This window comes from Dendrobates tinctorius, unplaced genomic scaffold (assembly GCF_039654945.1).
Source record: "Dendrobates tinctorius isolate UK_male_01 unplaced genomic scaffold, ASM3965494v1 ptg000058l, whole genome shotgun sequence".
NCBI lineage: Eukaryota > Metazoa > Chordata > Amphibia > Anura > Dendrobatidae > Dendrobates > Dendrobates tinctorius.
The window spans coordinates 26,500,103-26,513,308 of record NW_027361726.1 but is presented as its reverse complement, the minus strand read 5'-3'; the positions used below and the strand labels follow the sequence as shown (position 1 = coordinate 26,513,308).

The window sequence follows — 13,206 nt, the reverse complement described above, 5'->3', positions numbered from 1 at the left end:
GGTGTGCGGGCTGGCAGTCGCACGGTCTGGTGTTCCGGCAGGCAGTCGCACGGTCTGCTGTGCCGGCTGGCAGTCGCACGGTCTGCTGTGCCGGCTGGCAGTCGCACGGTCTGCTGTGCCGGCTGGCAGTCGCACGGACTGCTGTGCCGGCTGGCAGTCGCACGGACTGCTGTGCCGGCTGGCAGTCGCACGGTCTGCTGTGCCGGCTGGCAGTCGCACGGTCTGCTGTGCCGGCTGGCAGTCGCACGGACTGCTGTGCCGGCTGGCAGTCGCACGGACTGCTGTGCCGGCTGGCAGTCGCACGGTCTGCTGTGCCGGCTGGCAGTCGCACGGTCTGCTGTGCCGGCTGGCAGTCGCACGGTCTGCTGTGCCGGCTGGCAGTCGCACGGTCTGCTGTGCCGGCTGGCAGTCGCACGGTCTGCTGTGCCGGCTGGCAGTCGCACGGTCTGGTGTGCAGGCTGGCAGTTGCGTGGCCTGGTGTGCGGACTAACAAGCGCACTTGGAGTGGCAGGGTCTGCAGTGTGGACTGGCAGATGTGCAAATTTGGAGCTCTGGACGATTGTTTATCAGGAGGCACACCTGTAGTGTAGCAGAACCCAACAATAAGCCGAGCTCTGCAGACATGTGGGGCATGGATGATCATGTTGTAGACCACATAGGCCTGTTTCACACATCCGTTTTTTGGCATCCGCATGCATCCATCAAAGTGTGAAAAAACGGATCAGCTTCCGTTTTGCCGCAAACAGATCCGTTTTTTTGACGGATCCGCGGTAGCCGCTAATGGAAGTCTATGGGACAAAAACCGGATCCTCAAAAAAAAAATGGCGGATCCGTTTTTTAACGGAAAACAATGGATTTAGGCGGATTTTAAAAAACGGAAGTGTGATCCAGGCCTAACACGCTGAACTACCTGAATACTTTGGCGGTGTGTCTACTTGAGTTGGCCCAGATGGCAGAGGGGAGTGGCATCAGAGCTGCGCACCAGGTTGCCATGATAACCCAGACACGTTCAGGGGCAGAGGGAGCTGGCCAGCAGGGAAGGAAGCCGGCGCTGGAGCAGACGGGTAAGTAACATTACTATCGCTATTTTGCTACTCGCAATCATTTTACTTCCCCTCCCCCTTCACATTAGGGACATTTATATCTGCTATAATGTGGAGCGGAGATGTGTCACTTCCTGATTTTTTCCCTTTAATCCAGTGAAATCTTTGCGGATTTAATGTTCCAGACAATTACCAGCTTTTAATTTCCTCGCGTCCCCGTTCAGCTCCCCGGGAGCCATTGTGATTTCTTTGCGGTTGTGTTTCCCTCTCATGATTCAAGTCAACCAGATAAAAGACCGTGCTCTCCCGTCTAATGCCGCTTCCAGTAATTGTTTGGGAACGGGCCAATTACAAAATCCGATAATCCCCAAAGATAAAAATGATTCTGAAAGGTTCCCAAACTTTGCTTTTTCAGTGACTAACTGCAGAATGTAACGAAAGTCCAGACCCGAGTGCCAGAAAGTGGCGCATAATTCAGACGCACCATATTTCTTCCAGTCGCGGACCTGTAATGGCCTCAGGTTGCTCGTTCTCTCGGATGGGATGTGTTGTAGCTTATTCTTCAAAGGCAGAAGATGAAATCAAGACAATTTTGTATCATATATATTTAAGCAGTTACCATATGTCTACAGGTCAAAACATGAAAAATGTCCTGTAAGATCGGCAGCCAGAGCATTGTGGAGCGTTAATCTCTTGGGGTTGATTGATAAATGCTCCAGGAAAGCACAAAGGCCAAAAATAAATCCCCCACCCCATATCATCCTGGAAAGTCCCAAACGAAGAAGAATGGTCAGTAAACTGGTAAAAGCCAAGGACATACAGCCAGACAATAATGTATCTTCGTATACAGAGAGCTCCCCTTAGTGGTGGATGCAGACAGGTTCTTCTCATGTATCTCTGTATACAGGGAGCTCTCCCTAGTGGTAACTGCAGACAGGATATTATCATGTATCTCTATATACAGGGAGCTCCCCCTAGTGGTAACTGCAGACAGGATCTTCTCATGTATCTCTATATACAGGGAGCTCCCCCTAGTAATGGCTGCAGACAGAATCTTCTCATGTATCTCTGTATACAGGGAGCTCCCCCTAGTGGTAACTGCAGACAGGATCTTCTCATGTATCTCTATATACAGGGAGCTCCCCCTAGTGATGGCTGCAGACAGGATCTTCTCATGTATCTATGCGTACAGGGAGCTCCCCCTAGTAGTTAATGCAAACAGGTTCTTCTCATGTATCTCTGTATATAGGAAGCTCCCCCTAGTAGTGACTGAAGACAGGATCTTCTCATGTATCTCTATATACAGGGAGCTCCCCCTAGTGATGGCTGCAGACAGGATCGTCTCATGTATCTCTGTGTACAGGGAGCTCCCCCTAGTGGTAACTGCAGACAGGATCTTCTCATGTATCTCTATATACAGGGAGCTCCCCCTAGTGATGGCTGCAGACAGGATCTTCTCATGTATCTATGTGTACAGGGAGCTCCCCCTAGTAGTTAATGCAAACAGGTTCTTCTCATGTATCTCTATATACAGGGAGCTCCCCCTAGTGATGGCTGCAGACAGGATCTTCTCATGTATCTATGCGTACAGGGAGCTCCCCCTAGTAGTTAATGCAAACAGGTTCTTCTCATGTATCTCTGTATATAGGAAGCTCCCCCTAGTAGTGACTGAAGACAGGATCTTCTCATGTATCTCTATATACAGGGAGCTCCCCCTAGTGATGGCTGCAGACAGGATCTTCTCATGTATATCTGTATACAGGGAGCTCCCCCTAGTGGTAACTGCAGACAGGATCTTCTCATGTATCTCTATATACAGGGAGCTCCCCCTAGTGAAGGCTGCAGACAGGATCTTCTCATGTATCTATGTGTACAGGGAGCTCCCCCTAGTAGTTAATGCAAACAGGTTCTTCTCATGTATCTCTGTATATAGGAAGCTCCCCCTAGTAGTGACTGAAGACAGGATCTTCTCATGTATCTCTATATACAGGGAGCTCCCCCTAGTGATGGCTGCAGACAGGATCTTCTCATGTATCTCTGTGTACAGGGAGCTCCCCCTAGTAGTTAATGCAAACAGGTTCTTCTCATGTATCTCTGTATATAGGAAGCTCCCCCTAGTCGTGGCTGCAGGCAGAATCTTATCATGTATCTCTGTATACAGGGAGCTCCCCCTAGTGGTGGCTGCAGACAGAATCTTATCATGTATCTCTGTATACAGGGAGCTCCCCCTAGTGGTGGCTGCAGACAGAATCTTATCATGTATCTCTGTATACAGGGAGCTCCCCCTAGTGGTTGCTGCAGACAGAATCCCATCATGTATCTCTGTATACAGGGAACTCCCCTTAGTGGTGGCTGCAGACAGGATCTTATCATGTATCTTTGTATACAGTGAGCTCCCCCTAGTGGTGGCTGCAGACAGGATCTTATGTGTCTCTGTACGGGTGGACCCGTAGAAGAGAGTAATTGCGAAACGGCCGTTGTCCGTCACCTCCTTCCCCTTGCATTCCTATAACGTCCTGCTTGTCCATTAATCTGTCTATGGCACGTTGGTGAAATAATGGACCCATAAATCTTCAGCTCAAGTGGTGAGTGCTGCATTTTTTCTACATTCATTCCTCAGGATATCTCATGTTATTCATGCAAGCACCTCTGTTTTTTGACTGAAATAGCGCACCGCAAAAGTTGAGAAAATGAGCTCTGTCTGCCTACAGTGGTGATTTGTGTGCCCTAGTTTGCCGTTCATCTTTCTGCTTTTTCCTGGACTATCTTATCATGTATCTCTGTATACAGTGAGGTCGCCATAGCGGTGACTGCAGACAGGATCTTATGTATCTCTGTATACAGGGAGCTCCCTATAGTGGTGGCTGCAGACAGGATCTAATCATGTATCTCTGTATACAGGGAGCTCTCCATAATGGTGGCTGCAGACAGAATGTTATCATGTATCTCTGTATACTATACAGGGAGCTCCGCATAATGGTGGCTGCAGACAGAATCTTATCATGTATCTCTGTATACAAGGAGCTCCCCCTAGTGGTGACTGCAGACAGGATCATATCATGTATCTCTGTATACAGGGAGCTCCTCCTGGTGGTGGCTGCAGGCAGGATCTTATCATGTATCTCTGTATACAAGGAGCTCCCCCTAGTGGAGACTGCAGACAGGATCTTATCATGTATCTCTGTATACAGGGAGCTCCCCCTAGTGGTGGCTGCAGGCAGGATCTTATCATGTATCTCTGTATACAAGGAGCTCCCCCTAGTGGTGACTGCAGACAGGATCTTATCATGTATCTCTGTATACAGGGAGCTCCTCCTAGTGGTGGCTGCAGACAGAATCTTATCATGTATCTCTGTAGACAGGGAGCTCCCCGTAATGATGACTGCAGACATGATCTTATCATGTATCTCTGTATACAGGAAGCTCCACCTAGTGGTGGCTGCAGACAGAACCTTATCATGTATCTCTGAATACAGGGAGCTCCCCCTAGTGGTGGCTGCAGACAGAATCTTATGTATCTTTGTATACAGAGAGCTCCCCCTAGTGGTGGCTGCAGACAGGATCTTATCATGTATCTCTGTATACAGGGAGCTGCCCCTAGTGGTAGCTGTAGGCAGGATCTTATCATGTATCTTTGTATACAGAGAGCTTCCCATAGTGGTGGCTACAGACAGGATCTTATCATGTATCTCTTTATGCAGGGAGCTCCCCCTAGTGGTGACTACAGACAGGACCTTATCATGCATCTCTGTATAAAGGGAGCTCCCCCTAGTGGTGGCTGCAGACAGAATCTTATCATGTATCTCTGTAGACAGGGAGCTCCCCGTAATGGTGACTGCAGACATGATCTTATCATGTATCTCTGTATACAGGAAGCTCCACCTAGTGGTGGCTGCAGACGGAACCTTATCATGTATCTCTGTATACAGGGAGCTCCCCCTAGAGGTGGCTGCAGACAGAATCTTATGTATCTGTGTATAAAGGGAGCTCCCCCTAGTGGTGACTGCAGGCAGGATCTTATCATGTATCTCTGTATACAGGGAACTCCCCCTGGTGGTGGCTGCAGACAGAATCTTATCATGTATCTCTGTAGATAGGGAGCTCCCCGTAATGATGACTGCAGACATGATCTTATCATGTATCTCTGTATACAGGGAGCGCCCCCTAGTGGTGGCTGCAGACAGAATCTTACGTATCTTTGTATACAGAGAGCTCCCCCTAGTGGTGGCTGCAGACAGGATCTTATCATGTATCTCTGTATACAGGGAGCTGCCCCTAGTGGTAGCTGTAGGCAGGATCTTATCATGTATCTTTGTATACAGAGAGCTTCCCATAGTGGTGGCTACACACAGGATCTTATCATGTATCTCTTTATGCAGGGAGCTCCCCCTAGTGGTGACTACAGACAGGACCTTATCATGCATCTCTGTATAAAGGGAGCTCCCCCTAGTGGTGGCTGCAGACAGAATCTTATCATGTATCTCTGTAGCCAGGGAGCTCCCCGTAATGGTGACTGCAGACATGATCTTATGTATCTCTGCATACAGAGAGCTCCCCCTAGTGGTGGCTGCAGACAGGATCTTATCATGTATCTCTGCATACAGGGATCTCCCCCTAGTGGTGGCTGCAGACAGAATCTTATCATGTATCTCTGTAGCCAGGGAGCTCCCCCTAATGGTGGCTGCAGACAGAATCTTATGTATCTCTGCATACAGAGAGCTCCCCCTAGTGGTGGCTGCAGACAGGATCTTATCATGTATCTCTGCATACAGGGATCTCCCCCTAGTGGTGTCTGCAGACTGGATCTTATCATGTATGTCTGTGCAGGGAGCTCCCCCTAGTGGTGGCTGCAGACAGGGTCTTATCATGCATCTCTTATACAGGGAACTCACCCTAGTGGTGGCTGTAGACAGAATCTTATCATGTATCTCTGTATATAGAGAGCTCCCCCTAGTGGTAGCTGCAGACAGGATCTTATCATGTATCTCTGTATACAGAGAGCCCCCCTAGTGGTGGCTGCAGACAGGATCGTGGTTGGAGGGAGACAATTTTTTTTTTTTTTGTGACTGACAATGTAAGGGATTTGGAGCATTGTATTGTAAAAATGTAATCTAACCTTTTGTAAGACTTTGGCTTTATAGCTGTGTGTTAGATATATGTTCCGTGCTTGCTGGCGACCTTTGAAGCATTGTATTTACAGTCTTGACTTTATCTTCTCTGTAAAGTGGCAATTTTCAGTCTAACATTCTGGATTCAGCATCTGATTATTGCCCCTTGGGGAAATCAGCAATTGCCTGTTACTTTGCATCATTAGATTTATATATTGGGGTCCCCTCTGATTTGTTACATGCAGATCCCACCTTGCGGCCATTAAGCAGTGTGGGGCTCAGGGTCCCGGCGTCTTCGCATTCACAAATATGTGTCTTGGATGAACATAACTGCAGATTGCACAGTCTTTAACCTTCAGTGAGAAAATCTAATAAGAGCTCATGACCGGGATGATTTGTCTTGTGCGCTGTATAATTGTGTTGCTACTTTAATGGCAATGAGTTTCTTGAATGCTGCAATCTCCAGGGATCCGGCGCAGGAGAAAACATTCATCTTAATCTGCTTTTTTCCATGGACATCAGATCTAAATAAGTAAACAGGCACTTTCTGAAAGTGGATTGCAGCTCTGCAGCCGTTCCCCTGCGGCCCCGCTCTGCGCAGCGTTCTCAGAAGCCCACATGTTCCAACAGAGTCACAGCAGAAACAGATAAATGACTTGTCGTTCGGCGTTCTCAGGACCACCGCAGAGGAATGAGTGATGCCATACATGAGCGGATGGATGATGTCACTGCAGTGAAGATCACAAATCTGAGACTCTATGGAGAGGCTTCTCTGACCTGCCCCTACTGGCACAGGAGGGTAGATTAATTGCCTGCTGCATGGACACAATATGTAACAAACAGGAATGGTATGACGGTAATATTTAGGTGTACACTGTATTATGCAGATATTTGGGCACTGTATGACTAATATCTAGGTGTACACTGTATGGTGCTCATATTTGGGCACTGCATGACGGTAATATTTAGATGTACACTGTATGGTGCACATCAGCAGCGTAACTACTGGGGGGGCAGTGGGGGCCATTGCCTCGGGCCCCATCACATGCAGGGGCCCACTGGGAGACAGGGCCACTTATGTCATTGGCTGTGTCTGAGGTGCAGGGAGAGCGCAGCACAATGCCGGCTCCCCTGTCTGACAGACTGCACAGCGGCAGGTTGCAGAGCCAGAGTCTCAGTCCCTGATGGGGGTATTGTGGGGGCTAGGGTACTGGGGGGTGAATGTGAGAGGATGGGGGTATTATGGGGAGAGGAGACAGGGCACTGAGGGTGAAATGTGAGAGGATGAGGGCTGAAGTGGGGGCTAGGGCACTGGAGGGTTAATGTGAGAGGATGGGGCTATTGTGGGGACTAGGGCACTGGAGGGGTTAATGTGAGAGGATGGTGGTATTGTGGGGGCTAGGAAACTAGGGGGTGAATGTGAGAGGATGGGAGTATTATGGGGGCTGAAGTGGGGGACAGGGCACTTGGGGGGTTAATGTGAAAGAATGGGTTATTGTGGGGGCTAGGGCACTGGGGGTGAATGTGAGAAGATGGAGGTATTATGGGGGATAGGAGAGAGGGTGCTGGAGGGTGGGGGTATTGTGGGGGAGGGGGACAGGGTACTGGGGGCTGATTATTATAGTGTTTTGATATGAAATTATATGCATTCCCATCACATGTAATAGCTGCTGTCTTGGGGGGCTGGAGATAGGGAGGTAAGAGGCTTTTTATACTTGCGAGCTGGGTCTTTTATAAGTATTAGTATGACAAGCATAACAATACAGGTTAATAGCATTAATACATTAATAATGGGTTAATATCTAAGTATTAGTATAACCAGGATAAGTATAAGGCCAGGGTCACACTTGCGAGTGTGATGCGAGAAACTCGCACAAGTCTCGTGTCTTAATACCCGGCACTGCCACCGGCACTCGGGACGGGCGTGTGCGGCTGCATAGAAATACATGAAGTCGCACACTCCGGTCCCGAGTGCCGGCGGCAGTGTCAAGTATTGAGGTGAGAGACTCGTGCGAGATTCTCGCAAGTGTGACCCCGGCCTTAGCATAAAGGCACAAGCAGACGGCCGTATAACTCATGCGAGGATCGCTTCGCAATCCTCGGACTACCCGCTGCCGCTCCTGACATGAGTGTGACAGTGTGATGGATTACTATGCAGCTGTTACACTCAGGTCAGGAGAGCCGACTGTCAGTCTGAGGATTGCGATACGATCCTCGCATGAGAAATATGTCCGTCTGTCTGCCCCCTAACAAGTATAACAATGCAGTAAACACAAGCTGCATTCTATTTAATAAATTCATAATTAATTTATTATTATAAAGTTGTTAAAGGCTCGGGATAAATGTCTGCAGTCACTCTGAGACTACAGACGGCCAAATCATGATATGGTGCACCTGCTGTCATGAGTCCCCAAGACCACTGATGCGATCAGGCGGTCATGCGACCACGTTTGCTGTGTCAACTAGATAAGTTTGACTTCTCTCAATAGAAGATAATTGGGAGAAGCCGAGCGAGTCATCACAAGACCCCCTGCTCACATCAGCAATGCTGGGGCCATGTTACTGTACATGAGGGGACTCGGCAATTAAGAAGCATTATTATTTATAGCGGCACCAGTAGGGTAACTACCGGGTGGCAGACCGTGCTGAGGCGGCTGTCAGTCAGTGCTGTGGTGCTGTTACAGCCGCCACTTTCTATACACAGAGCAGTGATGGAAACCGTGCAAGAGCAACCCCTATGACTGGAAGAGTGAGGCTGCCGGGAGGAATAAAGTTAATTTCCTCCTGGCAGCAGGGCTCTCAGTGCAGGCACCGCACGTTGTCAGATGACTATTAACTATTATACTGTGTATTGGAGGAGCAGTGGGGACATCATTCTATATATAGGGGAACTCTGGGGGACATCATACTGTATGCACGGGAGCTGCAGGCCCATCATACTGTAAATAAGGGAGCTGTGTGCCTACCATACTGTGTATAGGGGAGCTGCAGGCCCATCATTCTGTGTATAGGGGAGGTGTGGGATCATCATATGGTGTATAGGGGAGTTGTGGGATCATCATACGGTGTATAAGGGAGCTGTGGGATCATCATACTGTATATAAGGGAGCTGTGGGATCATCATACTGTATATAAGGGAGCTATGGGCCTATCATACTGTGTATAGGGGAGTTGTGGGATCATCATACGGTGTATAGGGGGGCTCTGGGATCATCATACGGTGTATAGGGGGGCTGTGGGATCATCATACGGTATATAGGGGCTGTGGGATCATCACACGGTGTATAGGGGTGATGTGGGATCATCACACGGCGTATAGGGGTGATGTGGGATCATCACACGGCGTATAGGGGTGATGTGGGATCATCACACGGCGTATAGGGGTGATGTGGGATCATCACACGGCGTATAGGGGTGATGTGGGATCATCACACGGTGTATAGGGGTGATGTGGGATCATCACACGGTGTATAGGGGAGATGTGGGATCATCACACGGTGTATAGGGGAGATGTGGGATCATCACACGGTGTATAGGGGAGATGTGGGATCATCACACGGTGTATAGGGGAGATGTGGGATCATCACACGGTGTATAGGGGAGATGTGGGATCATCATACGGTGTATAGGGGAGCTATGGGATCATCATACTGTGTATAAGGGAGCTGTGGGATCATCATACTGTGCATGAGGGAGCTGTGGGATCATCATATGGTGTAGAGGGGAGCTGTGGGCCCAGCATAATGTGTATAGGGGAATTGTACATGGGGAATGTAAGGGACATAATTAAATATTAAGTGGGCACTTAAACATTATTGTTATAAGGGCACTCAGTATTGTGACCATCAAAGTTGCACATAGAGTATTATTACTTTCTAGGGACAAAATGTGGAGTGCACATGCACAGGAAATTAATATTTTCTTTGAGGCAATTTTACCATCTAGCCATCACAAAGGAGGCAGAATTACGATGTAAGGGGCACAGTGGTGGCATTACTATGGGGCAGTAAGAGGAGCTCTGTTTTTGTACCACACAGTAGGCGCAGTAATAGGGAAACTTATGGCAGCAGCGGCTCAGTATGGAGGTATCAGCAGGATGAGGAGTTTGTGCAGGTCTGGAATACATTGTGGAAACACAAGAAGCAATGGGATGCAACTGAAAGTGAGAAGATACAGATTAGATATTAGAAAAAACTTTTTGACAGTGAGGGTGATCAATGAGTGGAACAGGCTGCCACAAGAGTTCGTGAGTTCTCCTCCAATGGAGGTCTTCAAACAGAGGCTGAACAGGTCTGAGATGGTTTAGTGACTCCTGCATTGAGCAGGGGGTTGGACACGAGGATTATGATTCTATATGTGAATAGTGCTGGAAATGTGAGAATTTAGATATGTCTTTGTTGTACTCTCTGCAGCTGAGTTCTGGCTGGAGAAATAGACATGTCTGTCTGGGCCAGATGGAAAAAACGGGAAAAGTGAATGACTCCACCTGAAAGGACGTCAGCTGTAAGTCATTATCTGTAACTGTACTGTATCTCATATGTCCTGTAGGACTGGTATCTACCACTATATGTCACCATAAGGCGGTAATATCAATACTGGTCTTTGTATGGAGATTTATTTTCAATGACAGTGTGGTCATCTCCTGAGGTTCCCCTATACCACCATAGCTATAATCATGATTACCTGGTTAGGGGCCACAAGTAGACACAGACAGAAAGGGCCCCTGTGCAAAAACAGTATATGGGCCCTTTGCAGCCAAAGAGCTCCTAAAAATGCAAAATTGCACCTTCTTTGGAGGTAGATATGGTCCCCCTTACCTCTTGCGCCCATGTGCGGTTGCGCAGGTTGCGCCAATAATATGTCCTCCTGTTAGGAGCCTACTCAGATGTTTCGCCCCCCCCTGAGCTGAACCCCTAGCTACTCCTCTAGTGCACATATTTGGGCACTGTATGGCGGTAATATCTAGATGTACACTGTATAGTGCTCATATTTGCGCACTGTATGACTGTAATATTTAGGTGTACACTGTATGGTGCAGATATTTGGGCACTGTATAATGGTAATATTTAGGTGTACTGTTACACCCGGTCCCCATGTTGGCTCTGCACCCCGTTCTGGTCACTCACCTCCTGCTAGCCACGCTGTCCCTGGCTTCAGTGAGCTCCCTGCCTGGGTCCTCATGCTCTGTCTGTCTCTCAGCGTCCTGCTCTTTCTCCCTCCCCCACCTCCTGGCATGCTGCCAGCAGACCTTCAGGGAAAGTGCTTAGAACCTTCTCCCTGGTCTGTTAAAGGCACAGCGTGCATTTTTTGAATTTGGCAATTATTCAATGGAAGCACACTGATTACTGTTTCTGGCCTCTCCTCCATAGGGAGCAATGAGTATCTACTAGAGTTGAGCGACTTTGGTCGGATCGGGTTTCGTGAAACCCGAATGAAACAAAATAAGTTTCAGATGAAACTCGTCCGACTAGAGCAAAACAAAGTCGGAGTTTCGTCCGAAACCCGACCCCAATGCAAGTCAATGGGAAATAAAAGTCGGACGAAACTCCGACTTTTTTTGCTCTAGTCGGACGAGTTTCATCTGAAACTTATTTTGTTTCATTCGGGTTTCACGAAACCCGATCCGACCAAAGTCGCTCAACTCTAGTATCTACCATTGCTACATCCGGTTCTGTCGCTGATCAGTCTGCGCTGTGTTTGCAATCCGTGTGCACTTGCTCATACTGTTTGTCTCCACAGAGTATCAGTATCCTGTATTCAGCTATCTCTGACAACATCAGCATTCATCTATGCAAGTGCCATCCCATTCCGCCAACAGCCATCCGAACCTGTGGACTGTGATAATGTTACTGGAGCCAGCTTGCTACCATCTACCTGGAACCGGACCTTCCTCACAGGGCCTGCTTCTCTACACATACTCGGTCTTTTCCATTATATCTGTTACCCCTTTGTCCCGCTGGTACAGCTGCCACGTGTCTGGGGTCTAACTGGAGGTGGCATATGTGTCCCCCAGGTATTCCACTCTGGTCCTGTCTGAGGGGCTTTACTACAGGTACCCGGGGCTCACTAGTTACGCCCCCTTCAGAGCCCCCCGGACCGTGGTCCCGAGGTTCCACTTTAAAAATATTAAACGAATGTGGACTTCACCATCTGTGCTTCTGCTTCCATTCATTACATGTACACTGTATAGTGCAGATATTTTGGCACTGTATGACTGTAATATCTAGGTGTACACAGTATGGTGCCCATATTTGGGCACTGTATAACGGTAATATTTAGATGTACACTGTATGGTGCAGATATTTTGGCACTGTAATATCTAGGTGTACACAGTATGGTGCCCATATTTGGGCACTGTATAACGGTAATATTTAGATGTACACTGTATGGTGCACATATTTGGGCACTGTATGCCGGTAATATCTAGATGTACACTGTATGGTGCTCATATTTGGGCACTGTATGATGGTAATATTTAGCTGAGCACTGTATGGTGCTGATATTTGGGCACTGTATGACGGTAATATTTAGGTGTACACTGTATGGTGCAGATATATGGACACTGTATGACGGTAATATCTAGGTTAACACTGTATGGTGCAGATATTTGGGCTCTGCATGACTGTAATATCTAGGTGTACACTGTATGGGGCAGATATTTGGACACTGTATGACTAATATCTAGGTGTACACTGTATGGTGCTCATATTTGGGCACTGTATGATGGTAATATTTAGGTGAACACTGTATGGTGCTGATGATATTTGGGCTCTGTATGATGGTAATATTTAGGTGTACACTGTATGGTGTCGATATTTGGGCACTGTACAACGGTAATATTTAGGTGTACACTGGTGCAGATATTTGGGTGCTGTATGACGGTAATATTTAGGTGTACACTGTACGTTAGAATCAGGAGAGCTTTTTACTACTCACCGTTCACAGTGATAATGGCTGACAGCACAGTGAGCGGTCGAACATTAGATATTTTGGGGGGTTGAAGGAGGAATCGGAGTTGAGTGATTACGACGTGATACTTTTCTCATATTTCACAT

At 48.0% G+C, this 13,206-nt stretch overlaps 1 long non-coding RNA gene across 1 annotated transcript; it reads left to right on the top strand.

Annotated features, from left to right (window-relative positions):
* Window positions 1-1,013: 1,013 nt before the first annotated feature.
* On the top strand, window positions 1,014-12,284 carry LOC141092241 (uncharacterized). The gene is made up of 3 exons (XR_012232727.1): window positions 1,014-1,064; window positions 10,564-10,654; window positions 11,891-12,284. It is a non-coding gene; the product is annotated as an uncharacterized lncRNA (long non-coding RNA).
* The last annotated feature ends 922 nt before the right edge of the window (window positions 12,285-13,206 follow it).